This window comes from Dipodomys merriami, unplaced genomic scaffold (assembly GCF_024711535.1).
Source record: "Dipodomys merriami isolate MVZ:Mamm:240054 unplaced genomic scaffold, mDipMer1.0.p SCAF_163, whole genome shotgun sequence".
Lineage (NCBI taxonomy): Eukaryota > Metazoa > Chordata > Mammalia > Rodentia > Heteromyidae > Dipodomys > Dipodomys merriami.
In genome coordinates, this window is record NW_027202971.1 from 341,750 (window position 1) to 355,952 (window position 14,203).

A 14,203-nucleotide genomic window follows, 5' to 3' on the forward strand; every position below is an offset into this window, starting at 1 on the left:
GGCGATCCGGAGGCCACTCGGCTCCTCCGATCGCGGGAGGACCCGGCCTGGGGTACGGAGCCGGCAGACAGAACAATGGCTGCAGTCGGGAGCGCTCCAAGGACTCAGGTGGGAAGAGAGGAGGAAGAGGCCACCCTTCAGAGAAGACAGCCTCCAAAGAGAGCTGCAGACGCGGGGTGCTCGGGCACGTGCAAAGGCCCTGAGACGGGGCCGCTGGGAACAGCCGAGGAGCGGGTAACACCGCGCGCAGGAGCGCGGCCCCCTTGGCCTCGGAGGAGGCGTTCAGACATGGAGGTTAGCCACGTGAGTTAGGACACGGCTGCCTCAGGAGTCTGGGAACCCCGGACCCCGCTTCTGAATCGACCCCCGGTCTGGCTGAGAGAAACCTAAGACAAGCTAATTGCTACACACCACAGGGAAACCGAGGCCCTGCGAAAAGTTCCTTTTTGTTCCCTGAAGTCAAGTACTTGGGAAGTCTCCTGGCGCCCGGCCCGGCATCTGCCACCACGCTGGCATCATACCACACTGGTCCTGCCGCCGAATCGGTCCCGAACAGTCGAGGCATTCAGTGGATGTTTATTGGCCAACTGCTGTGCTTTGTGCACGAAGACAAGACTTCCGTGCGTCCATCGGTGGCCCAGAAGGTTCCGGAATGGCCTCCCATACAATCAGCCAGGCTCCATGACCCGCCCTGCCCTCCACGGTGCCAAGGGCACACATTCTAGTCCGATGGGAAGAGTGAAGGCAAGCACTGCATATCCTCCTAAGCTGACGGCTTTGTTGAGTCCAAAAAGCGCACTTTTCACTTTCTTCCTTCTAACGCATTACATTTCCTCAAGAAAGCTCACTCTGCCAGGGCCCCGAACTCCTGCCTGTTCATCTTAGCTACTCAGGAGGCCGACACTTGAGGATGAGGTTCAAAACCAGCTTGGGCAGAAAAGTCCATGGGACTCTTCACCTCCAGTTAACCAGCAAAGAAGCTAGACATGGAGGTGTGGCTCAAGTGATAGAGCATCAGCCCAGAGCAAAAAGCTAGGCGATTTCAAGCCCCAGTACTGCAGAGGGAGGGAGGGAGGAAGGATGAAATTTGACCCTTAGGAGGAAAGGATACAATAAAGGGGACAGGGAAGTAGGAAGTTGGTAATAGTGGCATTTTTTTTTCTCTTCGGGGAAAGAATAGCCCTATCTATAGAGATTGTAGCTGTTTTTTTTTTTTTTCCCCTGAAAAGTCTCACCTATAAGGCTTAAAGTACTCGGGTTAGCCAAGAACAAGCCTAGTTTTCTGAATGTGTACCTGCAAACCGGAGCTCACAGGCCAAGTAAAGGAAAGGTCTGGCAAGGAAGTGGAGGAGCTAAAGCAAGAGCCAGAGGCCCCAGTTCAAGTCCCAGGACTGGCCTTCTTTAGAGGGCTGAGAGTGGGAAAAGAGAGCCGCTTGTGCCGTGGGGACCCGCATGTTTCTCCTTTGTTTGGGCTGGCCGGTATTTGTTTCTCACACACTGGTGTCTCCTGCAGTGACTGCGCATGTCAGTGCTCTGTGGGAGCGTGCCTGCTGTGTGAGCAGTGGGTTCGTGCTCGTAACACAGGGGTTGTTTGGGAAGTACCTTAACAACAAACAACACCAGAGCCGGGCACCGGCGGCTCACGCCTGTCATCCTAGCTACTCAGGAGGCTGAGATCTGAGGATCACAGTTCAGAGCCAGCCCAGGCAGGAAAGTCCGTGAGACTCTTATCTCCAATGAACCACCAGAAAACCGGAATTAGCGCTGTGGCTCAGAGGGGTAGAGCGCTCGCCTTAAGCAAAAAGAGTTCAGAGACAGTGCCTAGACCCTGAGTTCAAACCCCATAACTGACAAAAACAAAACACCAAAACCTTCACATAATCGAACCTTAAGATCTTCTAATCACAGGATTAGAATTCTTTCTCTCAGGTGGATGCATATTGGTAGAATTATTCATAAATGTTTACAGTTGTGCATGTCAGCACAGGAAGAATTAGTCCCCAAGGCACCGAGTGTGACAGCCATGCCCCCGTGGGGATTCACATGCTGACATCACCAGCTCGGTCACCACCACATACCAAGACCTGGATGCCCAGGGTGACCACACACTAGACTCAGAAGAAAAGCATTGCTTTGGAAACACTCCCTGCCCTGGAGGGCGAGAGAAGATAGTAAAATGCTTGCAGGTCTCCAGGTCACCAACCTCCAGCATCCGCCTGTGCACAAGCCAGGGCAGATGGCACAGGCCACGGTGGAGGCTGGGAAAAGACAACACCTTATCCAGGGCTGGGGTTACAGCTCTGACTTGTTTTGGGATGCCTGCTTCCTTTCCTAACATACTTCTTTACTGTTCCCATGTGGGGCTGGTCAAGTGGATGATTTCACGCATGGCACACATACCCATAGCTCAGGTTCAGAAATACTTGTCACAGCGTTGAAGCCCCATGGATTCTCCCACCTTAACTCCACTTCTTTTCTTCCTACCCAGAGTATAGCTACTTTCTGGAGGCTGAGACTTGAGGGTCACATTTCAAAGTCAGCCCAGGCAGGCAAATCCATGACAGTCTTAGCACCAATTAACCAACAGAAAGTCAGAACTCAGCCGGGCGCTGGTGGCTCACGCCTGTAATCCTAGCTACTCAGGAGGCTGAGATCTGAGGATCGCAGTTCAAAGCCAGCCCGGGCAGGAGAGACCATGAGACTCCTATCTCCAATAAACCACCAGAAAACCGGAAGTGGCGCTGTAGCTCAAGTGGTAGAGCGCTCGCCTTGAGCTGAAGAGCTGAGGGACAGCGCCCAGGCCCAGAGTTCAAGCCCCACGACCGACAAAAAAAAAAAAAAAAAAAAGAGGCTGAGTAGGCTCAGTAGGTTGAGGATCATGGTTCAAAGCTAGCCAGGACAGGAAAGTTTCTAAGGTGCTCTAGTAAACTACTCAGAAAAAGCTGGAAGCTGGGCGCCGGTGGCTCACGCTTGTAATCCTAGCTACTCAGGAGGCTGAGATCTGAGGATCACAGTTCAAAGCCAGCTGGGGCAGGAAAGTCCATGAGACTCTTATCTCCAATAAAACCGCTAAAAAACGGGAAGTGGCGCTGTGGCTCAAGTGGTAGAGCGCTCACCTTGAGCTGAAGAGCACAGGGACAGCGCCTAGGCCCAGAGTTCAAGCTCCACGACTGACCCAGAAAAAGAAAAAGCTGGAAGTGGTGCTGTGCTCAAGTGGTAGAGTGCTCACGTTGAGCACAAAGAAGTTCAGGGACAGTGCCCAGGCCCTGAGTTCAAGCCCTAGGACTGGCAAAGAAGAAAGGTCAGAATTGGAGGTGTAGCTCAAATGGCAGAATGCTTTGAGTGAAGAAGCTAAGCAAGAGTTTAAGACTGAGCTCAAGCCCCAGCGCCAGGAGGAAGAAAGTAGCCCTGCAACATTTTTTGCCTATTTCACTTTAACCCAGCAAACAAGCCAGAGGGGCGACGGACAGCCTGTGCTGTGCATATAGACACTGTCATTAACAAGCCTGAAAATCCCAGGAGCTTCTGATTCATGCGGCAAGAAATGAATTCAGCTGTCTAAAGCACTACATCCTTGCCACCGGCAGGCTAGCCTTAATACCCGGCCAGCCCTTGAAGTGGGAAAACTACAGAGACACGATTTCCAGATAGCGGGTTTGCAAACTCTCTAGGCAGAAACTAGAAACTGAAACTCCATGTGGTATTTTTTAAAAAGAGACTCTGTAGGTCTTCTTTCAGCCATAGAAGTAATTTGCGTCTTTCGTTTCTTCTCAGAGTGATGAGTTTTTTATGATTCTTTATCCCCTTTGCAAATCTGAAACCTTTCATTGTATAACACAAACATCCAAGCACTTAAAATAATTGTCACTGGGCGACCATTTTCAATGCTTAACACTTGTCTTATACGCACAGAGCCACAGGCTTGATTCTCCAGAAATAAAACAAAACACCTTCACAGTAATGAAGTACGTGTAAACTCAGCCAAGCATAGTGGTATCTGCCTTTAAGCCCAGCACCTCAAGAAGCAAGAGGATCACAAGTGCAAGAACAGCTTGCGCTACAATAACAAAACAAAGTCCACAAACTAAGAAGTTACAAGAGTATCCTATTGATCTGATATCCCAGAGACGAAACCACAACGTACAATTGTGTTTCTCCTTCTAGAAGTGTGCTAAATGGAGACAAAAATGTACTTGAGTGTCTGTGCTAGTTGTTCACACCTGTAAATCCCAGCTACTCAGGAGGCTGGGCCTTGAGGATCTCAGTTCAAAGCCAGCCCAGGCCAGAAAAGTCTGATACTCATCTCCAATTGACCACTAAAGCCAGGGGTGGGAGCTGTGGCTCAAGTGTGAGAGCACCAGCCTTGAGTGAAAAAGCTAAAGGACAGTGCCCAGGCCCTGAGTCTAAGCCCAGCACACACACACACACACATGCACGTGTGCGCGCGCGCACACACACACACATACACACCACTAACCTATATAGCTTCTTCCTTTTTTTTATTTTTGCCAGTCCTGGGGCTTGAACTCAGGGCCTGGGCACTGTCCCTGAGCCTCTCTGTGCTCAAGGATAGCACTCTACCACTTGAGCCACAGCGCCACTTCTGGCTTTTTCTGAGTAGTTTATTGAATGTAAGAGTCTCATGGACTTTCCTGCCCCAGCTGGCTTTGAACTGTGATCCTTGGATCTCAGCCTCCTGAGTAGCTAGGATGACAGGGGTGAGCCACTGCACCTGGCTCCTATATGGCTTTTTGTTTTTTTTTGTTGTTGTTGTTGTTGGTCATGGGCTGAACTCTGGGCCTGGGTTCTGTCCCTCAGCTCTTCAGCTCAAGGCAAGTGCTCTACCACTTGAGCCACAGCGCCACTTCCCGCTTTTTTCTTTTTGCTTATGTGGTGCTGAGGAATCGAACCCAGGGCCTCATGCATGCGAGGCAAGCGCTCTACCACTGAGCCAACTTCCCAGCCCCTAGCTTTTTGTTTTCTTGAGACCAGGTCTCTCTATGAAATCCTGGCTGGCTTTAAACTCTTGATCTTCCTCAGCCTCCTACACATTAGGACAATAGGTAAGGGCCATCACACACAGACAACTTCTCACTTAGTAGAAATGGGGTTGGAGTACCCTGCCATTGGTATTCCAGTACCTTAAGCTTTGCCACATTTTCTTCCCCTATGCTGATCCTGGGGCTTGAACTCAGTACCCCACAATCTTACTCAGCTTTTTCACTTACATAGCTGGTACTCTACCACTTGAGCCACATCTTAATCCAGCATTTTGCTGGCTAATTGGACTTGGAGTCTTACAAACTGTCTGCCTGGGGCTGACTTCAAACCTTGATCCTCAGAGTAGTTAGGATTACAGGTGTAAGCTGTGGTCAACTATATTCATATTTACTCCCACATCCACTCATTTTTTCCTAAAACAAAAAGGGTGGTCCTCTACTTACATGAAGCGTGTCATTTTGAAACCACAAGGTAGACACACCAATCTATTTAATAATGTCATTTGACCCACAGACAGCTCCAAAAACACTTGAATTCCCTAGCAGACATTTCCCAGCTTCCTCTACAAGCACTGACATTGTTCCGGTGCTGTTCTGTTTCTTCTTTTAATTCCATGCAAGTTTCCCCCCCACCCCCTACAGTGAAGATTCCTCACAGCAGGTGTTAGTTCAGGCACTAAATCTGGAACATTCTAATCACTGTGAAGTTTCGCTTATCTCATCTTGGGCAGAAACGTGAGAAAGGGGAGTTGATGTTGCTGACACCCTGCCATTCCCCCGGGGCCTTGCATGCCCACCTCTTCCACCCCACGCTTCTAACTGCAGCCTTCTAGAAGCCCTCCACCCACCGCCTGCTGTTCCACAGCTGACTTGTGCAATTCACTGTTATGAAGTTCTATAAGGAAAAACCAGAGGGAGCTAGGCACACATGGCTCATGCCTATAATCCCAGCCATTTAGGAGGCTGAGATTTGAGGATCACAGTTCAAAGCCAGGCCTGGCAGAAAAGCCCCCATAAGACTTTTTTTTTTTTTTTTTTGGTCGGTCGTGGGGCTTGAACTCTGGGCCTGGGTGCTGTCCCAGCTCAAGGCGAGCGCTCTACCACTTGAGCCACAGCGCCACGTCCTGTTTTCTAGTGGTTTATTGGAGATAAAGAGTCTCTCTGACTTTCCTGCCCGGGCTGGCTTTGAACCATGATCCTCAGATCTCAGCCTCCTGAGTAGTTAGGATTACAGGCATGAGCCACTGGTGCCCGGCTTTCCCATGCGACTCTTATCTCCAGTTAACCACTCAAAAACCCAGAAGCAGAAGCGGAGCTCTGGCTCAAAGTAGTAGAGCACTAGCCTTGAGCATAGAATTCAAGGACAGTACCCAGCCTCTGAGTTTCTAGGTCCACTACCAACAAAAAACAACAAGAAAAATGAAAAAAAGAAAAAGTAGAGGGGTGGTGTGGTAGTACATAGCTGTAATCTCAGCACCCCAGAGTCTGAGGCAGGAGATTCTAGAGCTCGAGGCCAGCTTGGACTACACAGGAGGCTGTCTCAAAACAGACAAAGAAAACTTGAGTTCAGGGGAGAGAGGTTTGTGGTAGATCAGGTAAGGAAGGTCCTCTTGAAAGAAGCGGGGAAATGAGGGGTACCGTGCCATCTCCAGTGTTTGGACGATCCCGAGGCCGTACGTTTTCACTAGGAAAGGATCTGTGTGTCTGGGAACTGTGGCAGCAGCACCCTCTCCTCCTTTACGTCTTCTTCCTTTAAGAAAATCCTTTATGCTTTCATCTCTTTTCAGCCATCCCTGAGCATCTACTATAAACTGGACGCCATCCCAGAGCCGAAGAACAGGGCAGCAGACAAAACAGGCAAGGCCTTTGTCCACCTGAACTGTACGTTCCACCAAACAGAAACATGATGACAAAGGAAAAACGTTGTGTAGCTGGGATTACAGGTGGGAACTACCATGACTGCTCTGTCAGACTCTTCTGTCCATGTGTGTGTGGTGCCAGGGAGGGAAGCCAGGGCTCCAGGCACAGAAGTAAGTGTTCTCTCACCGAGCTAGAATCTCAGCTCACGTTATTCCAGTGACAAGACTGGAAACAACAGGGTTTGACACAGACAAAAGATGCCATTCACATTATGGAGATCCCCTGTATCTCAGTTTGCGTGCACACACATGCACACGCGCACGCACACACACACACACACACACACACACACACAGAAGAGACTCTCTGGACATCTGGCCACAGGAGCCAGCCCATATTTGCTGTGTTCCTGTGTGTCTCTCCGCTCCCGTTTGGGCAGCCCTGTCTGCCATTTGCTCACTCTCAATCTCTCCTTGTTCGAGTTTTCTTTAGAAGACTGCTGGAAACCTTTGCCATCAGGTTTGACATGTCTGCCAATTAGCTGTGAACTGTGGGTCAGGGAAGCCAGACAGCCCCAGACAGCCCCCTCTCCCCTGCCTTCTGCAACCACAATGGGAAGTTGTTTCGTGGTTCGTGGAGAGGTGTTGAGTTTCAGTGAGCAGGGTATACTGGCTTCTGGTCATTGAGAAGGAAGACAGATGGCTTTGCCTCTTTTTTTTGTTGCTGTTGCTCCTGGGGCTTGAACTCTGGGCCTGGGCGCTGTCCCTCAGCTCTTCAGCTCAAAGAAAGTGCTCTATCACTTGAGCCACAGTGTCACTTCCGGTTTCCTGGAGGTAAGAGTCTCACAAACTTTCCTGCCCCGGGCTGGCTTTGAACCCCGATCCTCAAATCTCAGCCTCCTGAGTAGCTGCGATTACAGGTGTGAGCCAACTGCCTCTGGCTTTAACATGCTTCCTTTTGACTCAGGAGACAAAAACTGATACTCAGGTGGAGGGCTGCTTTCCCCCGAGGGAAGGTTCTGGAAGACCTGAAAGCCATAAGCCGAAATCGCCCAGCCATTCCTCCCCTCAGCCTATTTTGAACCCGCAGATAACCAGGGCGGCAGAGGCAAGCCCACAAAGCCGCAGTGGGTGGAGGACGTCTGGCGAGACTCTGGGCAGTGGGGCCCGTGGGTGTGGAAGCGCTGGGCGCCAGGGATGCACAGGCCGGCCGCACGCAGGGCAGAGGGAGGGCGCACGCTTGCCATCTGCCCGTCGGGTCTAAATGAGTTTCCAGCCATCCGCGCCCGCGTGGGTTTCCCACCCCGTTCTGTCTTCTCTCTGTTGAAACTCGCAACACATGGACAACAACATTTCTCATGGAATCTTCAAACTCTCGGCTTTTTTTTTTTCTTCTTCCTCCTTGGTCACTCTGGGGAAGCCTTTTATCGGGTCTAATGCTACATCATCCTCTACCTCTTTTTCTCTGCATGTGACATTCGGGATCATTCTTCCACCGTGTCCCATCTTCTGCCAAATGTAACAGCTGAGTTTAATATTTTGCATGTGTGGGGGGGGGAAGGAGGGAGGGAGGGAGGGAGAGGGAGAGGGAGAACGCAAGCACGCCAGTACTGGGGCTTGAACTCGAGTCTCTCACTTGACATTCTTCACTCAGGTTGGCACTCTACCACTTGAGCCATCTCTTACCTTTGGCTTTTTGGTGGTTAACTGGGGCTAAGTCTCATGGATTTTCCTGCCTGGGTTGGCCTCAAACTGTAATCCTCAGATCTCAGGATGACAGGTGAAAACTATCATCTCTTAACCATATTATTTTAATTTTAAAAACAATCTCGAGAAGTCATATTTTGCCCTTTGCTCCATTATCTGGGTTGGGATCTGGGCTTTCTATCACGTGTGGGAGTGTGCGATGCCCTGGGGTCAGGTCTGAATGACCCCCAGCCGCCCCCTGGGGTTCTAGGCGGAGGCCAAGTGGGCAGCTTCAGGAGGAGGAGTGGGTGGCTGCAGTGTGGTACGCCATGAGGAAGTGGTAAGCTAGGAGGCTGCGTGGGGCAGAGCCAGCCAGGCCAGGCCTGGGAAGTCAGGTGGCGGCTGGAAGCGTGGAGAAGCCCCAGCAAGCGGGGTCAGCATGGGAGGAGCTCACTTACAGCTCCACCCTGCCAAGGGTGGCTGTGCGGTGACTTCCTTCCAAGGGAAATGGGGGAAAGTCACTGCTTGGAGAAAGTTGGATCTGGGCTCTTCCTTCCTCTGCCTCCCAGGCTACTCATGAGAAGGGCATCGGACAGGACCCAGCAGCGATGACCGTCAGAGCTGCTCAGCCCCACAGTAAATGTCATCAGAATAAGTCTCAGAAACTGTCATAGCCCAGATATGAGTAATAAATGCAGAAGTTTCCTGGGTGGGATGTCAGAACAAAAATAAAAGGATAGGCTGGGAAGGTGGCTCAGTGGTAGAGTGCTTGCCTGGCATGCGTGCGGCCCTGGGTTCGATTCCTCAGCACCACATAAGCAGAAAAAGCTGGAAGTGGTGCTGTGGCTCAAGTGATAGGGCGCTAGCTTGAGCTGAAGAACTGAGGGACAGCGCCCAGACCCTTGCCCAGCAAAAGGAAGGAAGGAAGGAAGGAAGGAAGGAAGGAAGGAAGGAAGGAAGGAAGGAAGGAAGGAAGGAAGGAAGGAAGGAAAGAAGGAAGGAAGGAAGGAAAGGAGGAAGGAAGGAATAAAGAAAGAAAGAAAGGAAATTAGGGGAGGCAGGCACAGTGGGGCACACCTGTAATCCCAGCATTTAGGAGGCTGAGGCAGGAGGATCGTGAGTTTGAGGGCAGCCTGGGTACATAGCAAGACCCTAGCTCAGTGGTGGAGGCTTGCCCCACAGGGTGAGGCCCTGGGTTCCATTTCCAGAGCTGGAAAAAGGAAAAAAAAGTTCATGTGGGGACTTGGAACATGCTATCTGCTGATTTTTTTTCCTGCAGATCTAAAGCTGTTCTAAGAAACGAAGTCTAGGTTAAAACCAAACCTCCATGGTTGCTCTGTGGGGGAGGAGCTTATAAGACGGGGGGCTAGAGAAGAGCATCAAGGCAGAGTGAAGACCACAGCCCCCAGGTGAGACAGAGGCTTGGTGTGGGCGGAGCTGGGAGCCCCCTCCTAGCCCACCCCTTCTTGTGCAAGGCAAGGAATTGTGGGGGCTGAGGACGGGGGAGGAGGTCCAGCCTGGATTTCCATCAGAGAACTGGCACCCAGCACCATTTTCTCAGATGCACTGGCGTGGGAGAGAAACAGGTTGGGAAGACATCTCAGGAGCCTTGGTTTGCTCCTGCCTTGCGGTGTCTGGCTGCTGATAGACCTGAAAGGTTACGGCAGAGGAAGGAGCTGGGTTGATTAACGCAAGGAGGAGCGTGTGAGCACTGAGCCGGGAATGCAACTCTGTAAGGGCCCAGTGCCTGTCTTAAAGAGGTTTCTAGAATGCTAGGGAACATGCTAGGGAAACCCGGACAGGTCAAATAATGAGGATGGACAAGAGCAGCTGGGAGGCCTGGTGGAAGGCACTGGACCCAGTCCACACATAGTCTGCAGGAAAGACAGCTGTTCCCATGGCTGCTACCAGCTTCCGGCCCTGCCAGGCACCTGCCCAGAAGCCTTACCTTTCTCTAGGCCTTAACCAGAGAAGCCAGATAATTAAGGGTCAGAGGTTAGCCGACCAAGCTTTGACAACACAGAGCTGGGCAGGGCTCGCCTCACTGTGAGTCAGTTCTTCCTGGGCAGCGCTCACGGCACTGGGGTGTGTCTGGTGGCATCGGGGTGTGTCTGGCACTGATCTGAGGCCCGGACAGCTGAAGGGCCCCTGACAACGCAGCAAGTCCCTGGCAGCCAGGCACCAGGGGCTCACACCGATAATCCCAGCTACTCAGGTGGCTGAGATCTGAAAGCCAGCCAGGAAAGTCTGTAAGACTTTTATCTACAACCAATCAGCAAGAAGCAGAAGTGGAAGAGAGTGGCTCAAGTGGTAGAGCAGCAAAAAGCCGAGACAGTACCCAGACCCCGAATCAAACCGCAGTGCTGGCATAAAGAATAAAAAGGGAAATCCCCTGAAATGCTTCTCAAAGCCACATCAACTCATAAGGTTGGTTTGGTTATAAATAACAGCAGGACATCCTGAACCAACTCACTGTGGGAAGCCTCCAGGATGATGCAAGTGTGGCTGCTCTGCTCCCTCCAGGCTGGCTTCCTCCTGGGGGTGAGCGGGCACTGTGCCCTGGGGCCAGGGCAGGGCAGAGGCTGCCTCCCCTCCCCACCATCGAGTCTACACACTGAGCCAGGAGCCATCCTGTCCCACTCCGATCAAAACTCTCCAAAGCCCTCAGAATTCCTAGATTCAAAGCCAAACATCTCTGACCCAGGGCTCTTCGCCCAGACACTTCCGGTCCCCTCTCCCTCCTCCCTCCCACCTTCTGTCCTCTGCTCATTGCTGTCTCCCCCCCCCCCCCCCATGCCCCAGCTTCTTCCTGCCTCGTGGTTTGTGAACTTGCCCCACGGCTGGTGGATCAATCTTCCTACACAACATCTTCTTTTTCTTAATGAGGTGAAAATCACGTAAGATGTAACCACCCATTTTAAACTGCAAATTCATGGGTATTTAGTGCCCACAATGTGTTGAAATCATAGGTCTTTGTTCTTTCAAAATTTTACCTTTCCATAAAACCTCCCTCCCCTGGGTCCATGCTTCTCTGCTTTCCAGATGTAAATTTGCCTCTGTGTGTATGTATGTGTGTGTGTGCCAATCCTAGAGCTTGAACTCAGGGCCTGGGCACTGTTCCTGAGCTTTTGTGCTCAAGGCTAGTGCTCTATTACTTAAGCCACAGCTCCACTTCCAGCTCTTTTTGGTAGTTAACTAAAGATAAAAGAGTCACAGACTAAGGGGGCTGGGAAGGTGGCTCAGTGGTAGAGCGCTTGCCTTGCATGCATGAGGCCCTGGGTTCCATTCCTCAGTACCACATAAGCAAAAAGAAAAAAGCCGGAAGTGGCGCTGTGGCTCAAGTGGTAGAGCGCTAGCCTTGAGCTGAAGAGCTGAGGGACAACTCCCAGGCCCAGAGTTCAGGCCCCATGACCGGACCCAAAAAATTAAAAAAAAAAAAGAGTCTCATGGACTTTCCTGCCTGGGCTGACTTTGAACTGTGATCCTCAGATCTCAGCCTCCTGAGTAGCTAGGATTATAGGCATGAGCCATCAGTGCTTAGATGAAATTTATCTATTCTGAATACAGCATATAAAAAAGACACACACAGAGCTGAAAATGTAGCTTGGTGGTGGATTGCTTGTCTAGCATGTGCAAGGCTCTGAGTTCCATCACTAGCACTGGAAAAATAAAAAAGAACCAGGATCTTTTTCTCACTTGTGTAATTCAAGCTGCATCCTGTCAGTACTTCATTCCATTTTATGGCTGAGTAACTTTCCATGATTTGCATATGCCACAATTGACCTTATGAATAATGCTGCTGTAAATATTCACACAAGTTTCTGTGAAGACATGTTTTCATTTCTTTCTTTTTTTTTTTTTTGTCGGTCGTGGGGCTTGAACTCTGGGCCTGGGCACTGTCCCTCAGCTCTTCAGCTCAAGGCGAGCGCTCTACCACTTGAGCTACAGTGCCACTTCCGGCTTTCTGGTGGATTATTGGAGATAGGAGTCTCATGGTCTCTCCTGCCCAGGCTGGCTTTGAACCGCGATCCTCAGATCTCAGCCTCCTGAGTAGCTAGGATTACAGGCGTGAGCCACCGGCGCCCGGCTCTTTTTTCTTTTCTTTTGTGTGTATATGTGGTACTGTGGTTTGAACTCAGAGCTTTGTACTTTGCTAGGCAAGTGCTCTACCACTGAGTCACAAGCCTCCAGGGTTTTTAGTTTTTTTGGTACTGGTTATTTTGAGATAGGGTCTTGCCTTTGGCCTGGGCCCATGATCCTCCCATGCTACATACCCCACTTTAGCTGGGATGACAGGTGCACCTGCCAGACCCAGCTTTCTCCCCTGGGATTGGAGTCCTGAGACTTCTTTTGCCTTGGAACTAAAATCCTTCGGATTTCGGTCTCCTGAATGTATGGGACAGTAACAACCTGCCACCTTGCCCAGGTTTTACTTTGGTAGGAGTCTTGAAAAGTATTACTGTTGCTGTTGCTGTTATTATTATTATTGCCCTAGATGACCTTAAATCACAATTTTCCTGACTATAGCCTTCTGTATGGTACCACACCTAGTTTATTTTCACTTCTTTAGGTAAATATCTAGGAGTGGAGTTGCTAGATCCTATAGTAACTTCATGTTGCACTGTTTTAGGTGCTGAGGATGGACCCCAGGGCCTACTGCTAGCAATATGCTCTACTTCTTAGCTACACACTCATACCCCCTTTTTTTTTTTTTTTTTTTTTTTTTTTTGGTGCCAGCCCTGGGGCTTGAACTCAGGGCCTCGTTGCTATTCTTTTGCTCAAGACTAGTGCTCTACCACTTGAACTCTAGTTCCACTCTGGCTTTTTTGGTAGGTAACTGTAGAAGAGTCTCACAAACTTTCCCACCCTGGCTGGCTTTAAACTGTGATTCTCAGATCTCAGCCACCTTAGGAGCTAGGACTACAGGCCTGAGCCACCAGCACCTGGCACCCCCTCCCATTTATTTTTAAGAATTACTAGACTTGCTTGTAACATTCTTTCCCCAGACATGTAAGGCTGGTCCCTCTTCATCTCTCAAACTATCAGTCTGTAAGTCACCACCCTAGACTACCTGTCACACTCTTGTCTTCCCCCGTTCTGTCTTTACTTGGGATTAGTATCTCTTAGGAAGCAAGGGATCTTGGGCCTCTTATTTCACGCCATGACACAGCCTCAAACGATGCCTTGCATATACAGTAGGTACTCAGACAAAAAAGAGTAGGGTGGAGAAGAAAGAGTAACCCACAGGGCCACGCAGGGCCTGCCCGGGCTTCTCTCATCATCGAGTGTCTGTGAGCATTTCTCTGCCTCACAAGGCAGATGGGCCCAGCCTGGACCCCACAGGACGGAACAGTGGTTCCCAGGCCAGCCTTCCTGGGGTCCAGACTTGGAGGAGAATGTTTTTACCACCCAGAGAAAGACACAGACAGACAGATGCAAATGCCTGTGCTGGAGATCCTGGGGATGTGAGGAGTGCAGAGGAAGTTCCCATAGCCAGGATGGAGGCTGCGGGGCATCCAAAGGCTCTCCGCAGCTCTACCAGGCAGGGCCAGGAGGAGAGTGGCGGAAAACCTACCCAGGCAATGGGGCATAGCCCAAAGAAAGGGGAAAGGGAGAAGGGGAAAGAAGAGAGGAGAGAGGGGAGAGGAGAGGGGAGAG